We start from the raw sequence: 15,772 nt of genomic DNA, 5'->3' as shown, positions 1-15,772 counted from the left end.
CACAGGAAGTCAAGACCCAAGATCGGTTTATATGGCAGCTATATCAGGTTATAAACCGATTGGAACCATACTTAACACAGTTGTTGGATATCGTAACAAAACACGTCGTGCAAAATTTCATTTCAATCGGATAAGAATTGCGCACGCTAGAGGCTCAAGAAGTCAAGACCCAAGATCGGTTTATATGGCAGCTATATCAGGTTATGAACCGATTTGAACCATACTTGGCACAGTTGTTGGATATAATAACAAAACACGTCGTGCAAAATTTCATTTCAATCGGATAAGAATTGCGCACTCTAGAGGCTCAAGAAGTCAAGACCCAAGATCGGTTTATATGGCAGCTATATCAAAACATGGACCGATATGGCCCATTTACAATACCAACCGACCTACACTAATAAGAAGTATTTGTGCAAAATTTCAAGCGGCTAGCTTTACTCCTTCGGAAGTTAGCGTGCTTTCGACAGACAGACGGACGGACGGACGGACGGACAGACGGACGGACATGGCTAGATCGACATAAAATGTCGCGACGATCAAGAATATATATACTTTATGGGGTCTCAGACGAATATTTCGAGTAGTTACAAACAGAATGACGAAATAAGTGTACCCCCCATCTTATGGTGGAGGGTATAAAAATGCCAATGGAAAAAAATAGGAAATTCAATAACGACTACCTACCAAAAGTACACCAACACACTCTAAATGTCAAAACAAATCTTTTCAACCCAAAAATGAGAAGGCAAAAAAAATAATAAAAGGCTGGCAAGACTCTTACACACGTTCGTTACCATTTTCGAAATGAGTTTATAGCTCATGGCTTGGCACAGCACCAAATAAGTCGGCAGAAATGCATTTAGGAGCTAGAATTTTGCTATTCATGGGAATTCGAAGCTAATGGACATCATGTAAGCGATAAACGCTTCAAAATTTCATAATGAAATATTAGTGAAAACCCAACGGACCATTTAGGCATAACGTATGAAATATTGATGGCATATTGGACCGCTACACATCGGTTAAAGTTCAACCAAATATACACTCAGTCTATATGTGCTTAGAAAAGTTCATAAATGCAGATTAAGATTCTATTGAGATGACCTGCAAAGAATCTTCCATGGTCAAACGAAGTAAGTTTTTGATAGCACTTACGTCAATATTTGCTCAGAATACCACAAATTTTGCTGGGCTAGACAAAAATCAATCCAATCCATACAAATATTTAACGTTCTGTATTCATCACACTTGCTATGTTACTGGCAAGCGTGATTGGTCTAAATTTCCACACAATAAGGTGTGACTTTAGATGCGATACACAAAACTGACAGGCATCGACATAAATTGCACTAAGCATGACTTTAATGAGCGGTCTATTTGCAAGTATTCAAATAATGTTGCAAGACTGAGCGACAGCCGTGAGATAAAGGCTTTGTCACTCACAATGGAGCGAACACTCATTAAGTCACGTAACAAGTTTATTAGCAGCGACATGAACTAAACATGCCAATTAATGACACGAGCGATAGACGTTATGGACGAACATACTCCTTGAGAGAACTTTAGAGAAAAAACAATAAGGATGAATAGAGAATTTCGGCACAATCATTTAGACAGTTGCCATCAACAATATACACCATAATATAAGAATAAGTAACAAGTAAAAAAGCGTTAAGATCGACCGGGCCGAACTTTGGGTACCCACCACCTCGGATATATATGCAAACCACCTTTCATCAAAATCCGGTGAAAATTGCATACATTTTAACGAGATCCGATTAAAAATGCGCCTTTTAGGGGGCCAAGACTTTAAATCGAGATATCGGTCTATAGGGCAGCTATATGCAAATCTTGATCGATCTATACCAAACTGCAGAAATATGTCTAGGGGCTTAACTCAACTCTCTGTCCCAAATTTCGACAACATCGGACAATAAATGCGCCTTTCATAGGCCAAGAACATTAAATAGAGAGATCGCTCTATTTGGCAGCTATATCCAAATCTGGACCAATATGAGTGAAATTGAAGAGGAATGTCGAAGGGCCTAACACACCTCACTGCCCCAAATTGCGGCGAAATCGGACAATAAATGTGCTTTGTATGGCCCCACAACCTAAAACCGAGAGATCCGTCTATATGGCAACTATATCCAAATATGTTCCGATCAGGGCCAAATTAAAGAAAAGTGTCGAAGGGCCTAAGATAAATCACTATCCCAAATTTCAGCAAAATCGGATAATAAATGTGGCTTTTATGGGCCAAAGACCCGAAATCGGAGGATCGGTCTATATACCAGCTATATCCAAATCTGATCCGATCAGGGCCCAATAAACGAAAGATGTCGACTGGCCTAACACACCTTACTGTCCCAAATTTCAGCAACATCGGATAATAAATGTGGCTTTTATGGGCCCTAGACCATGAATCGGCGGATCGGTCTATATAGGGGCTATATCAAGATATAGTCCGATATAGCCCATCTTCGAGCTTAACCTGCTTATGGACAAAAAAGAATCTGTGCAAAATTTCAGCTCAATATCTCTATTTTTAAAGGCTGTAGCGTGATTTCAACAGACAGACGGACGGACATGGCTAGATCGTCTTAGATTTTTACGCTGATCAAGAATATCTTTATTTTATAGGGTCGGAAATGGATATTTCGATGTGCTGCAAACGGAATAACAAAATGAATATACCCCCATCCTCCCGTGGGGTATAAAAACAAGCTATTGATCGATTCAAACATATTAGACACGTATGTTAAAGGTCATGACAGAAGCCGTTGTACAAATTTTTAGCTAAATCGGATCAGAAGTGCGCCTTCTAAAGGCTCAATAAGTCAAGATACCGGATCGGTTTATATGGTAGCTATATCAGGTTCTATACCGATTAACGCCATACTTAGCACAGTTATTGGAAGTCATAAAAAACTTCATGCGCGGTGTATTGACTCAAGAAGTCAAGATCCAAGATCGGTTTATATGACATCTATACCAGTTAAATCGGACGACAATCGCGCCCTCTAGAGGCTCAAGAAGTCAAGACCCAAGATCGGTTTATATGGCAGCTATATTAGGTTATGTACCGATTTGAACCATACTTACCGCAGTTGTTGGAGGTGATACCAAAACACAAGGTGCAAAATTTCAGTCAAATCAGACGAGAATTGAGCCCTCTAGGGGCTCAAGAAGTCAAGACCCAAGATCGGTTTATATGGCAGCTATATCAGGTTATGTATCGATTTGAACCATACTTAGCGCAGTTGTTGGAAGTGATACCAAAACACCAAATGCAATATTTTAGTCAAATCAGACGAGAATTACGCCCTCTAGAGGCTCAGGAAGTCAGGACCCAATATTGGTCTATATGGCAGCTATATCAAAAAATGAACCGATTTGGCCCATTTACAATACCAACCGACCTACACTAATAAAATGTATTTGTGTAAAATTTCAAAATTTCAAGCTTTATTCCTTCGAAAGTTAGTGTGCTATCGACGGACAGACGGACGGACAAACGGACGGACGGACAGACGGACGGACAGACGGACGGACGGACAAACGGACGGACAAAGCTAGTTCGACTTAAAATGAAGTGACGATCAAGAATATATATACTCTATGAGGTCTTTGACGAATATTTCGAGGAGTTACAAACAGAATGACGAAATTAGTATACCCCCATCCTATGGTGGAGGGTATAAAAACAGTAAGGCATTGCACGCTTTCTCTTGCACTTTTATGAATCTAAGCGCAGCTTGAAACATCTATCATACCAGTTTGTCTCAAAAAATTACATTCAGTGGGCCATTTGACTCCAAAGTGAGTGGAAGAAATTTCAGCGAATTCGGATAATACATTCTCCCTTTATGGGCTCAAACCCTTAAATCCAAACTTGGTTTAATATTTCAGCTATATCTAAATATATCCATTCAAGAGCTTAACCTGCATATGGAAAATGGAATTTGTACAAATTGGATTGCAAATAACAAGCATATGGACTTTGTCTTGAAAGATATACACCTACACTGTTGTAATAAGGACTGGCTAAAAGAATATACCCTCACAACAACAAAAGCTATCAACATTTGTTCTTCCTTTCCTCAACAAAAAATGGCTATACAACTTTGACAAGAAATTAGAAAACCTACATACACACTTACATCTTTTAATATCCAGTCAACAATTTGAACGATGGAGAAACATCAAAAATAGTTGCTCTTTTTTAAGACGGTTGTTAACTCATATAACGTGACAGCTGCAGGCTTTAATGTGAAAATGAAAATGCCGCCCAAAGACCGAAAAAAATGAACTGGAAAAATGTTACATCGAAATACATGGAATTTGATAACGAGGGTGGAGTCATAAAGTCGCAGCCTTGTTTATGGTGTGTTCAATACAATTTTTTAAGTTCTTTGCAAGATTTCTCTAACTAAACTGAACTAGTAAAGACACGTAAAGCTTGGCCGAGTCCAACTGTGGGTCGTTTATAAACCCAAAGAAGGCTATAGAAGAAAAGTGTACAAGGGCTGCTATATAATATTCTGGCCTAATAATTCAAATGCTAATTTTTATAATAAAAAACGGTTTTATTTTATTTCAAAGTATCCTCCAGCTTGATTTCCAGATTTTTCCATATGCTCCAACCAATTGTCGAAGCACTTTTCACACTCCGATTGAGACACAGCCAAAACATGCTTATTAAACGCTTCAACAATATTTTCTGTCTACAAAAATCACTGATCACGCATTCTTATCTTAATGTGCGGGAAGAAAAAGAAGTCATTGGGTGCTAAGTCAGGGCGGATAACCCATCAATTCGTTTTAGTCGGTCAAAAACGTGCTGTTTTGAGCTGATGTGTGAGAGGTCACATTGTCATGGTGAACAATGGTTCTTCTTCTTTCCTTCGTTTTTCGAACTCCTCCCAAGACTTCTGGCAATCAAATTGTCATGTACCACTCAGAATTGACCGTGCAACGTTGCTCAAGTGGAATAGTCGCCACATGACCTGTTTTGCCGAGGAAACAAGTGTCCATTTGCTTCGAAGTACTGCATCCCCTAAAATCTTTCGTTGACTCTTCTTGGAAGACCCATGGTCGATTGTTGTTTTGTTTTGGGCTAATGCGCATAGATCCACGATTCGCCACCTGTGACGATCTTACGTGTCATAAAGCACTGCGAATTTTTCTACAATTCTTCGCACTAATCGACTGGAACCTTTTGTTGAGCGATTATCAAATTGTGCGAAATTCAACGAGAACAAACCTTTATTATGGCAAGGCGTTCATGCAATATCGAATGCATGCTGGAGAAAGAATCCATTCTACTTTTTTTTCAAATTAATTTTTTAAAGTCACTGTAAAAAACACAAATGATGGTTGTATGTCAAAAAGTTCTTAGTATGATTACGCTACAAAATGACAAATTTGCCAATGGAATTGTTAGATTGCACATGACTACACTTAGTGTTACCTAGGCTGGAAATATATATAGCAGCCCTCGTGATAAAGTCCAACAATCTCTCTTTTTATACCCTCCACCATAAGATTGGGGGTGTACTAATTTCGTCATTCCATTTGTAACATCCCGAAATATGCGTCTAAGACCCCATAAAGTATGTATATTCTTGATCGTCATGACATTTTAAGTCGATCTAGCCATGTTCGTCCGTCTGTCCGTCCATCTGTCGGATGCACACTAACTTTCGAAGAAGTCAAGTTTAGCGCTTGAAACTTTGCAAAAATACTTCTTATTAGTGTAGGTCGGTTAGGATTATAAATGGGCCAAATCGGCCCATGTTTTTATTTACAGAGCTGCCATATAAACCGACCCTGGGTCTTGATTTCTAGAGCTTCCAGAGGGCGCAATTCTTTTCCGATTGGAATGAAATTTTGCACGACGTGTTTTGTTATGATATCCAACAACTGTGCCAAATATGGTTCAAATCGGTACATAACCTGATATAGCTGTCATATAAACCGATCTTGGGTCTTGACTTCTTGAACCTATAGGGGGCGCCATTCTTATCCGATTTCAATGAATTTTTGCACGAAGTATTTTGTTATGATATCCAACAACTGTGCCAAGTATGGTTCAAATCGGTTCATGTTTGTAACTACAGAATGACGAAATTAGTATACCCCCCCATCCTATGGTGGAGGGTATAAAAATCAATTTGTGTTGTTTGTACGGTCCAAAACGGTCAAGAACATGATATAGTTTCCATGTGAATCGATCTCCCGATTAGATTTCTTGAGCCCTTACAAGCTGCGATGTTTAGCCGATTTGGTTGAAATTCGCATATAGTTTTCTGTTATGACTCTCAACAACTGTGCCAGGTACGGTCCAAATCGGTCTATAACCAAATATAGCTCCCATATTTTAGCAGAATCCATTGTGGTGGGTTCCCAAGATTCGGCCCGGCCAAACTTAGCACGCTTTCTCTGGTCATTAAGGCCAAAAATGTATACAGCAGCTCTCGTATTTTCCAGTATTATCCATCGAATTGTATTTGGATGGGGGTACCATATTGACCGATCTTCCGACACGGTTTATGTATGAGCACCACACAGGTTGGTACTTTGAGTTCTGATTTGAATAGCTTAGCTGAAAACTACTCGTCGCGTCCACCGGTTGCGGATAGTGTTCTTCTTCGTATACGGAATTGCTGAAAATGTAGTATCCGCTCTTGCTTAAACTCTGACTGCTTGTCAAACGCGATACGACAAGGCAGTTAATTGAGCCTTTAAATTACCAATGGTCATCCCGTTAGCGCAGCAAGCTTGGTCTCCTTTTAGAGTAGGACGAGGATCGCCAACTTTACCTGCGTATATGTAATTGCACCAACAACAACAACCAATCTTCAAATTTTATATCTTCATCCCATTAAACGGGCATTTATTACCCTATTTATTGCAGGTCAAAGTTGTATACGATAGGGCTTCAAGCAAATTTCATTTGCCAACCCTCGTTTATTGCAATTCATACATAAACTGTGGGCCCCACATAACTATACGTAAGCAGAGTGCATTTATTTTAAGACAGAACTAAATTTGACCATGCTTTTAAGTTGACCCGACCCCCTATCCTCAAGAAAGAAATAGTTGAATTTTTTTTCTTTTTTCCTAAGCATGTTGTTGGCTGGAATCTCTATAAAGCTGCTAGTATGGTACAATATGAAAAGAATGTACAAAAAAACCTACACCTAAGAGCTAAAAGCGACCAACAAAAACTTTAATATCTGACATTTAACGATGGAAATATGCTAATTTGCATAATTGCAATTTGATATATTTCCGAAATTGGTTTACTAATACCAATTTCGGTCCAGAATGGGAGCAATGAAATTAATGAATTATATTTACTAGCGCAGATATAACCAGTAAGGAAAGGCAAAAGTCGGGCGGTGCCGACTATATAATACCCTACACCACCTAGTGCATGTAGTACTTTTTATATATAGAACATATCTCGATATCTAGTCAGTCTTTAATTTAGATACCAATTTAAATAGCAATTTAGAACCTTGTAAAATTTCCCTACCATAGGACAAAGGATTTGGATTTCCACATCTTTAAAAGGCCATATCGGATAAAAGATTATATGGGAGTTATATCGAAACCTGTGGCAATTTTAATGACACAAACTGGGACGTCAAATAGAGCATCTCACGCCCTAGATTGTAGAGGACTCACAGACGGACGGACGGATATGGCTAAATCGAATCAGAAAGTGATTCTGAGGCGATCGGTATGCTTATCAATGGGTCTAGCTCTTCTCCTTCTTAGCGTTGCAAACAAATGCACAAATCTATAATACTGTGGTGGTGCAGGGTATAAAAAATTAATAAAACATTAAAAACATTGATCATGCATTAATAGATTGATTTTGTTCTCCATCATTAACGGAGAATACAACTGCCAAAATAAGTGTTGGGAATCATGTAGAATAAATAAATAAAAATCTTTCTATAAATAGATATTTGACACAAGACTTTACATATGGTGTTGACCTGAACGAAGTGGGATCATGGCTTGATTAGGTTAAATGGCTATAACAAAATGAGGCGGTAACTTCAAGGCGATTATTTATCTTTACTTGCACTGAGAATTTTCCAAGCTGAACGATGTTCAGACCGTCCATGGCTTACCATACCTATTTGTTCCGCACCTTAGGCGGGGCTAATTAAATTTTTCTGAGGTTATGAAAATAGGAGAGTCCAGTACTTACAATTTACACAACTTCTGATGATGATGTACATTTTTATACGCTACAACACTGCTGTGGTACAGGGTATTATATTAACTTACTAAATTTGTTTGTAACACCCAAAAGAAAGAGAGATAGACCCATTGATAAGCATACAGATCGAGTCGGAATCGCTTTTAGATTCGATTTGGCTATGTCCGTCTGTCTGTCTGTCTGTCCGTCCGTCTGTCTATGTTAATTTGTGTACAAAGTACTGGTCGCAGTTATCAACGGATCGTCTTCAAATTTCGTACAGGCATGTTTTTCGGCCTAGATACGAAGCCTATTAAAATTGGAATAAATCGGTTCAGATCCAGATATATATTCGTCCGATTTTCAGTAATATTGCAATAAAATGGTCATTTGTTAACGGATTCTCTCGAAATTTGGCAGGATTTTTTTTTACGAATATCGACATTACTGGTGAATTTCATGGAAATCGGTACATATTTAGATATAGCTTCCATATATATGAATCGCCCGATTTTTACTCCTAGAGCCACTGCAAGCACATTTATTGACCCATCTTGCCAAAATTTTGCAAAACGCTTTCCTCGACTACTGCCACAGTATCTGAGGAGTTTGGTCGGAATCGGTTCAGATTTAGGAATAGCTGTCATATATATGTTCTTGTAATATTGAGAAATATTGCAAAAAACGTGCTTATTTGTTAACCGATTCTGTCGAAATTTTGCAGAAAGGATTGTCTTATGACTCTCAATATTACTGGTGAATTTCATAGAAATCGGTTTAGATATAGCAGTCATATTTGTATATCGCCAGATTTTCACCGCCAGATTTTTTATTGTTTGACCAATCTTGCCAAATTTTTGCACATAGCTTTCCTCGACGACTACCACAAACTGAGAAGTTGAAAGTGACATTTCAATCTATCTATAACAAACGTTTGAGATAGTGATCCAAAATGCGTCACCAGTTCACCTGTAGAACGATAAAATAATGGGAGGGGTGTCGTGTTAGTAGCCCATCAACCGGAAGACTTGAACAATTACTTTAAAAACCCCAAGAAGATTCATAACGAAGCCCCTCATGTCGAAGACTCCCTTAAGGGCAATAACTTGCGTTTCTGCACCTGGAGTATCCGATCTCTTTATAGAAACCGTGCAGTTTATGCACTGGATGATGTATTATTATTAGTACAGGGCAGACAATTACACCATACAGGAAGTGCGATGGCTCGGGAAAAGCTCCACAACTACACCGAGAGGTGTTGCCCTATATAAAAGCTGTCATGAAGTGGAATTTGTAGTAAGTCGGAGACTCAAACACCTTTACTCCAGTTTTACTTCGGTGGATGAGATACAAGCCCATAAGCCTAGAAAGAGACCACTGTGGCGCAGAGGTTAGCATGTATCGCCTGCGACGCCGAACACTTGATTTCATGCATGAACATCAGCTAATTTTTCAGCGGTGGTTATCCCACTACTAATGCTGGCTACATTTGAAAGGTATCTTGCCATGTTAAAACTTCTATTCCAATTATTGTCGCTATGCGGCATGCCGTTCGGGCTCTGCATAAAAAATGAGGCTCCTTATCAAAAGGAGGCTTAAACTTTAATCGGACTGCACTCATTGATGTGAAAGAAGTATCCTCTGTTCCTTGATGGAAAGTTCATGAAAATTTAGTAGTTAGTCTTAACAGAGTATGACCGCTGTCTTGTCCATGATATTAAAATCGTTTTGGAAGATTTTAAATCTAAAATAGAGAAGGAAAAAATATTTGGCTGAACAGTGGGAAAATTTTGCCTACACGAGGCGACTTCTGACAGTGGTTTGAGGATAAAAGACTTGGCCGCGGCAAAGAACATGGTGTTAGCAGCACCACATTTCACCATCGAAGGATTCACACGGTCACATGGCTATCACCCAATAAAAACACGAGAAACCAAATATGTACTGTTGTGATGGATGGAAGGCATTCAACCAACGTGTTAGATGTAAAGGTTGATTTTTTAGCTATTATCTTTTTGGCAACACTGGTTTTAACAGCTCAAGCACGTTTCGTGTTTTGTTTCACTGACAAACATCTTCAGTTTGGTCTATAATTTAACCATGAATCGGCTTATAAACGAACAATGCTTGCAAATTATTGAGTTTTATTATCAAAAATGCGTGCTCTCTTACAAAAGTTCATCGCGCGCTTTTTCCATTGAACGACGAAGCCCATTTTTGGTCAATGGGTACGCAAATAAGCAGAATTGTAGATTTTTGAGTGAAGATCAACCAGAAGGATTGCAAGTGCTTGAAAAGGTCACAGTTTGGTGAGGTTTACGGGCTGGTGGGATCATTGAACCGTACATCTTCAAAGATAATGCAAATGCGGTGAGCGCTATCGTGAAATGATATTAAAATTTTTTTTGCCCAATATGCAAGAGCTTGACTGGCATGACATGTGGTTTCAACAAGACGGTTCCACATGCCACATAGCACGCGTATCAATGGACTTATTGAGGGGCGAGTTCGGTGAACATTTTATTTCACATTCGGGACCGGTAAATTGGCCATTGGCTAATGTCTCTATACACAAACCCGCTTCAATGAACTCCTTGGCAGTCACGGTCAACATTTGCATGAAATAAACTTCAAAGATTAAATTATATGGACCGTACTATCGATTCTAATATCGATTTCATGCATTTTTCTCAATTTAATGTGCTTTTTTATGCCCACCACCGAAGGATGGGAGTACATGCATTTTGCCATTCCGTTTGCATTGAAATATCCATTTCCGACCATATAAAGTATATATATTTTTGATCAGCGTAAAAATCTAAAACCATCTAGCCATGTCCGTCCGTCTGTCTGTTGAAATTGGGCTACAGTCTTTAAAAATAGAAATATTGAGTTAAAATTTTGCACAGATCCTTTTTTTGTCCATAAGCAGGTTAAGTTCGAAGATGGGCTATACTGAACTATATCACTATATATGATCGGCCGATTTAGGGTCTTAGGCCCATTAAAGTCACATTTATTATCCGATGTTGATGAAATTTGGATCAATGAGTTGTGTTAGACATCATTCGTCAATTTGGCTCAGATCGGACCAGATTTGGATATACCTGCCATATAGACCGATCCTTAAATTAAGGGCCTTAGGCCCATAAAAGCCACAGTTATTATCCGATTTTGCTGAAATTTGGGACAGTGAGTTGCCTTACGCCCTTCAACATCTTTTTTTCTTCAATTTGGCCCACATCGGTTCAGATTTGGATATAGCTGCCAAATAGACCGATTTCTCGATTTAAGGTTTTGGGACCATAAAAGGCGCATTTATTGTCCGATGTCTCCGAAATTTGGGACAGTGAGTAAGATTAAGCCCCTTGACACACTTCAGCATTATGGCACAGATCGGTCCAGATTTGGATATAGCTACCATATAGAGCGGTCTCTCGGTTTTAGGTTGTGGGGCTATAAAAGGCACATTTTTTGTCAGTGAGTTTGAGACAGTGAGCTTAGTTAGGCTCTTCGACGTCCTTCTTTTATTTGGCCCAGATCGGTCCAGATTTGAATATAGCTGCCATATAGACCGATCTCTCGATTTATGGTTTTGGGCGCATTTACTGTCCAATTTCGCCGAAATTTGAGACAGTGCTTTGTGTTAGGCTCTCCGACATTTTTTTCCAACTTGGCCCAAATCATTCCAGATTTGGATGTAGCCGCCATGTAGACCGGTATCTCGATTTAAAGTTTTGGCGGCATAAAACGCGCATTTAAAATCCGATTTAACTGAAATTTGATACAGTGACTTATGTTAGGCTTTTCGAAATCCGTATCGTAAATGATTCAGATCGGTTTATTTTCGGCTACTGTACTTATTAGTATTTGGTCATAATAGGAACATATTTCGATATAACTGCTGTGGGACATAAGGTAGGCAATTTTCACCAGACTTTGATGAAAGGTAGTTTACATATATACCCGAGGTGGTGGGTATCCAAAGTTCGGCCCGGCCGAACATAACCCTTTTTACGTTTTTTTTTTTTTTTTGAAAAACCACCAGGAGTGTCAAAGAGCTACTGTGAGTAAGACTGTCGTTTGCCATATGCAATGGTGAAGACACCATTTAAGAGTTCGGCTGCCAGGACCTCATTACTTAAAATTGTTGGGAACATTTCTAGCTTTAGTCCAAGCCTAAAAAGTAAAAAAAAAAAAAAATCTGTGGAGCTTTTTCGACAGTGTGAAACTTTTGAAATTTAGTAAAAATATTGGCGTGTTATCGGAATGGGTCAAATAACTATTTAAAACTTTTCTTAATACCTCCACTTTGTGAAAGTAAGAACAATTGATAGTGCTTTGAAGGGCAAAGTTTGGGAAGACTTGCGAGAAATAGGAATATCTTTTTTTTTTTTTTTGATAAAAGAAAATATTTGTCATATTGGAAACGATGCCATTTTTAAACCGCGAAAGATAATTACATGATTTTGTATTTTGTGCATACATATACTGGCACAAATTGTGTGAAATGTGAAGTTTATAGCTTAGAGATTGAAAGAGTTATTAAAAAACCACTGAAAAACAAACCAATTAAAAATTTTGATTGCTGAAATTAAACAACTAATAACTCGTTAATGGTGCACAATGGCATGGTGCATAATGTGTATTTTTTTAGAGCTCATCAAAATCTTTCTCTAGAGTGCTAAATCACGCAAATCGATTCAGTAGATCAAATGTTATGGCCCCCAAAAAGTTGGAAAAGTGAAAAGTGATCAACTTTGACACCCCGTATTAAAGATATGGACCCACGGCAGTAGCTAATGTCCTCCTCTACAAATGTCTAGAACATTTTTAAACGCTAAGATCAACTGATAAAAATACTTAGTAGACTTTTTCCAATTCTTTAACATTTGACTCACTGTGCGACGTTTCTGCTTGTCAAATGTCAAGAATTAAAGCTCTTGTTGGAAAACCGTTTATATTCAACTTATTTTACATAGGCTCCAACAAAGTCTCTTTTTATTGTTTGCCAAATTAAACGGCAGTAGCTAGAAAATATCTTTGCTACCATTTATTTTTAGACCATTTATTGATTTACAATCACGATTATTAACGAATAACACTACCCCACACCACCGCCACATCGATTTAAAATTATCCCAAAAAATTATCCCCATAATCTGAATATCGAAAATTTTTTTTTATTTTTTCACAAAACAAGATTTAAGATACAATGACGGCGCGTATTACAGTTGCAAAGTGGTAGCAAAACGTCGATAAGGAAAATTTGGCTTTGCAAAATACCTTCAACGCGACCTGTGTCTGATTTTGTTCATGCTGTGAGTGGCATAGTTAATAAGGCCCAAAATAATTTAAAATGCCAAAGAAATATTTACAGATTATTGATTATGACCAAAGATAGCCTGTGGAAACATATTCATTTTTCGTTTAAATAAAGAGAAATATTTTCAGTATGAAGAAAATTATTTACTGTGACATATGAGACTGGTAGGGCTGGTAGTAAACGAACCCGCTCTAGATGGGTTCACATGTAGGCCTGTTTGACCCTAATATTACTTAGGAGGAGGGAAAAAGGCAAAGAAAAGAGAAGAGAGCCAATACATTTCATTCTTGTTCTTATTGAATAAGATGCCAAGTTTAATTCAATCTTGTAACATAATTCAAACTCAATATTTCACCAATTATAAGCAGGTCTCAGTTGGTTATTCAAACTCCTTCATAGTTTATTTTGACTTATTTCGATGTAATAATACACAATTATATTAAAAGCAGCGATATCCAAATATTGAGTAATCGGAACCATAAAGCACTCCGATGTCGAAAGGACTAACATAAATCACTGTGTCAAATGTCAGCAAAATCGTACAATAAATGCGCCTTTTATGGGATCAAGACCTTTAATTGATAGACCGGTCAGCTACACCTAAATCTAGACCAATCTGTGCCATCTTCAAAAAGGATATATCGACGATCTAGCCGTCTGTCCGTCTGTCCGTTTAAATCACGATACAGTCTTTAAAAATGGAGATTTTGAGCTGAAACTTTGCACAGATCCTTTTTTTTCCACAAGCAGGTCAAGTTCGAAGATAAGCTATATCGGACTATATCTTGATATAGCTCTCATATGGACCGATCGGCCGATTTAGGGTCTTTGGACCATAAAAGCCACATTTTTTATCCTATTTTGCAGAAATTTGGAATAGTGAGTTCTGCTAAGACCTTCGACAATATTATTCAATTCGGCCCAGATCGGTGCAGATTTGAATATAGCTGTCATATAGACCGATCTCTCGATTTAAGGCTTTGGGCCCATAAAAGGCGCATTTATTGTCCGATGTCGCCGAAACTTGGAACAGTGAGTTAAATTAATCCCCATGACATACTTCTGCATTATAACAAAAATCGATCAAGATTTGGACATAGCTGTCATATAGACCGAACCGCCGATTTAAGGTTTTGAGCTCATAAAAGCGCATTTATTATCCTTTGGGCCCATAAAAGGCGTATTTATTGTCCGATGTCGCCGAAATTTGGGACAGTGAGTTGTGTTAGGCCCTTCGACATCCTTTTTCATTTTGGCTCAAATCGGTCCAGATTTGAATAGAGCTGACATATAGACCGATCTCTTGATTTAAGATTTTCGACCCATAAATGACGCATTTATTGTCCGATGTCGTCGAAATTAGGGACAGTGAGTTATGTTAAGCCGCTCGACAAACTTCTGCAATATGGCACATATCGGTCCAGAGTTTGAAATAGCTGCCATGTAAACCAATCTCTCGATTTAACACCTGGTCACATAAAAGGCGCATTTTTATATCCTCCACCTTAGGATGGGGGTATACTAATTTCGTCATTCTGTTTGTAACTACTCGAAATATTCGTCTCAGACCCTATAAAGTATATACATTGTATTTTTGATCGTCGTGACATTTTATGTCGATCTAGCCATGTCCGTCCGTCCGTCCGTCTGTCTGGCGAAAGCACGCTAACTTTCGAAGAAGTAAAGCTAGCCGCTCTAATAATACTTCTTATTAGTGTAGGTCGGTTGGTATTGTAAATGGGCGATATCGATCCATGTTTTGATATAGCTGCCATATAAATTCTTGTCCGATTGGAATGAAATTTTGCACGACGTGTTCTGTTGTGATATCCAACAACTGTGCCGAGTATGGTTTAAATCGGTAATGACCTGATATAGCTGCCATATAAACCGATCTTGGGTCTTGAATTCTGGAGCCTCTAGAGGGCGCAATTCTTATCCGATTGGAATGAAATTTTGCACGACGTGTTTTGTTATGACTTCAAACAACTGTGCTAAGTTTGGATCAAATCGGTCAATAACCTGATATAGCTGCCTTGGGTCTTGAATTCTTGAACCTCTAGAGGGCACAATTCTTATCCGATTGGAATAAAATATTGCACGACGTGTTTTGTTATGATATCCTACAACTGCGCCACGTATGGTTCAAATCGGTCCATAACCTGATATAGCTGCCATATAAACCGATCTTGGGTCTTTACTTCTTCAGCCTCTAGAGGGCG

This window comes from Stomoxys calcitrans, chromosome 2 (assembly GCF_963082655.1).
Source record: "Stomoxys calcitrans chromosome 2, idStoCalc2.1, whole genome shotgun sequence".
Taxonomy (NCBI): domain Eukaryota; kingdom Metazoa; phylum Arthropoda; class Insecta; order Diptera; family Muscidae; genus Stomoxys; species Stomoxys calcitrans.
This window is presented reverse-complemented; position numbering follows the sequence as displayed.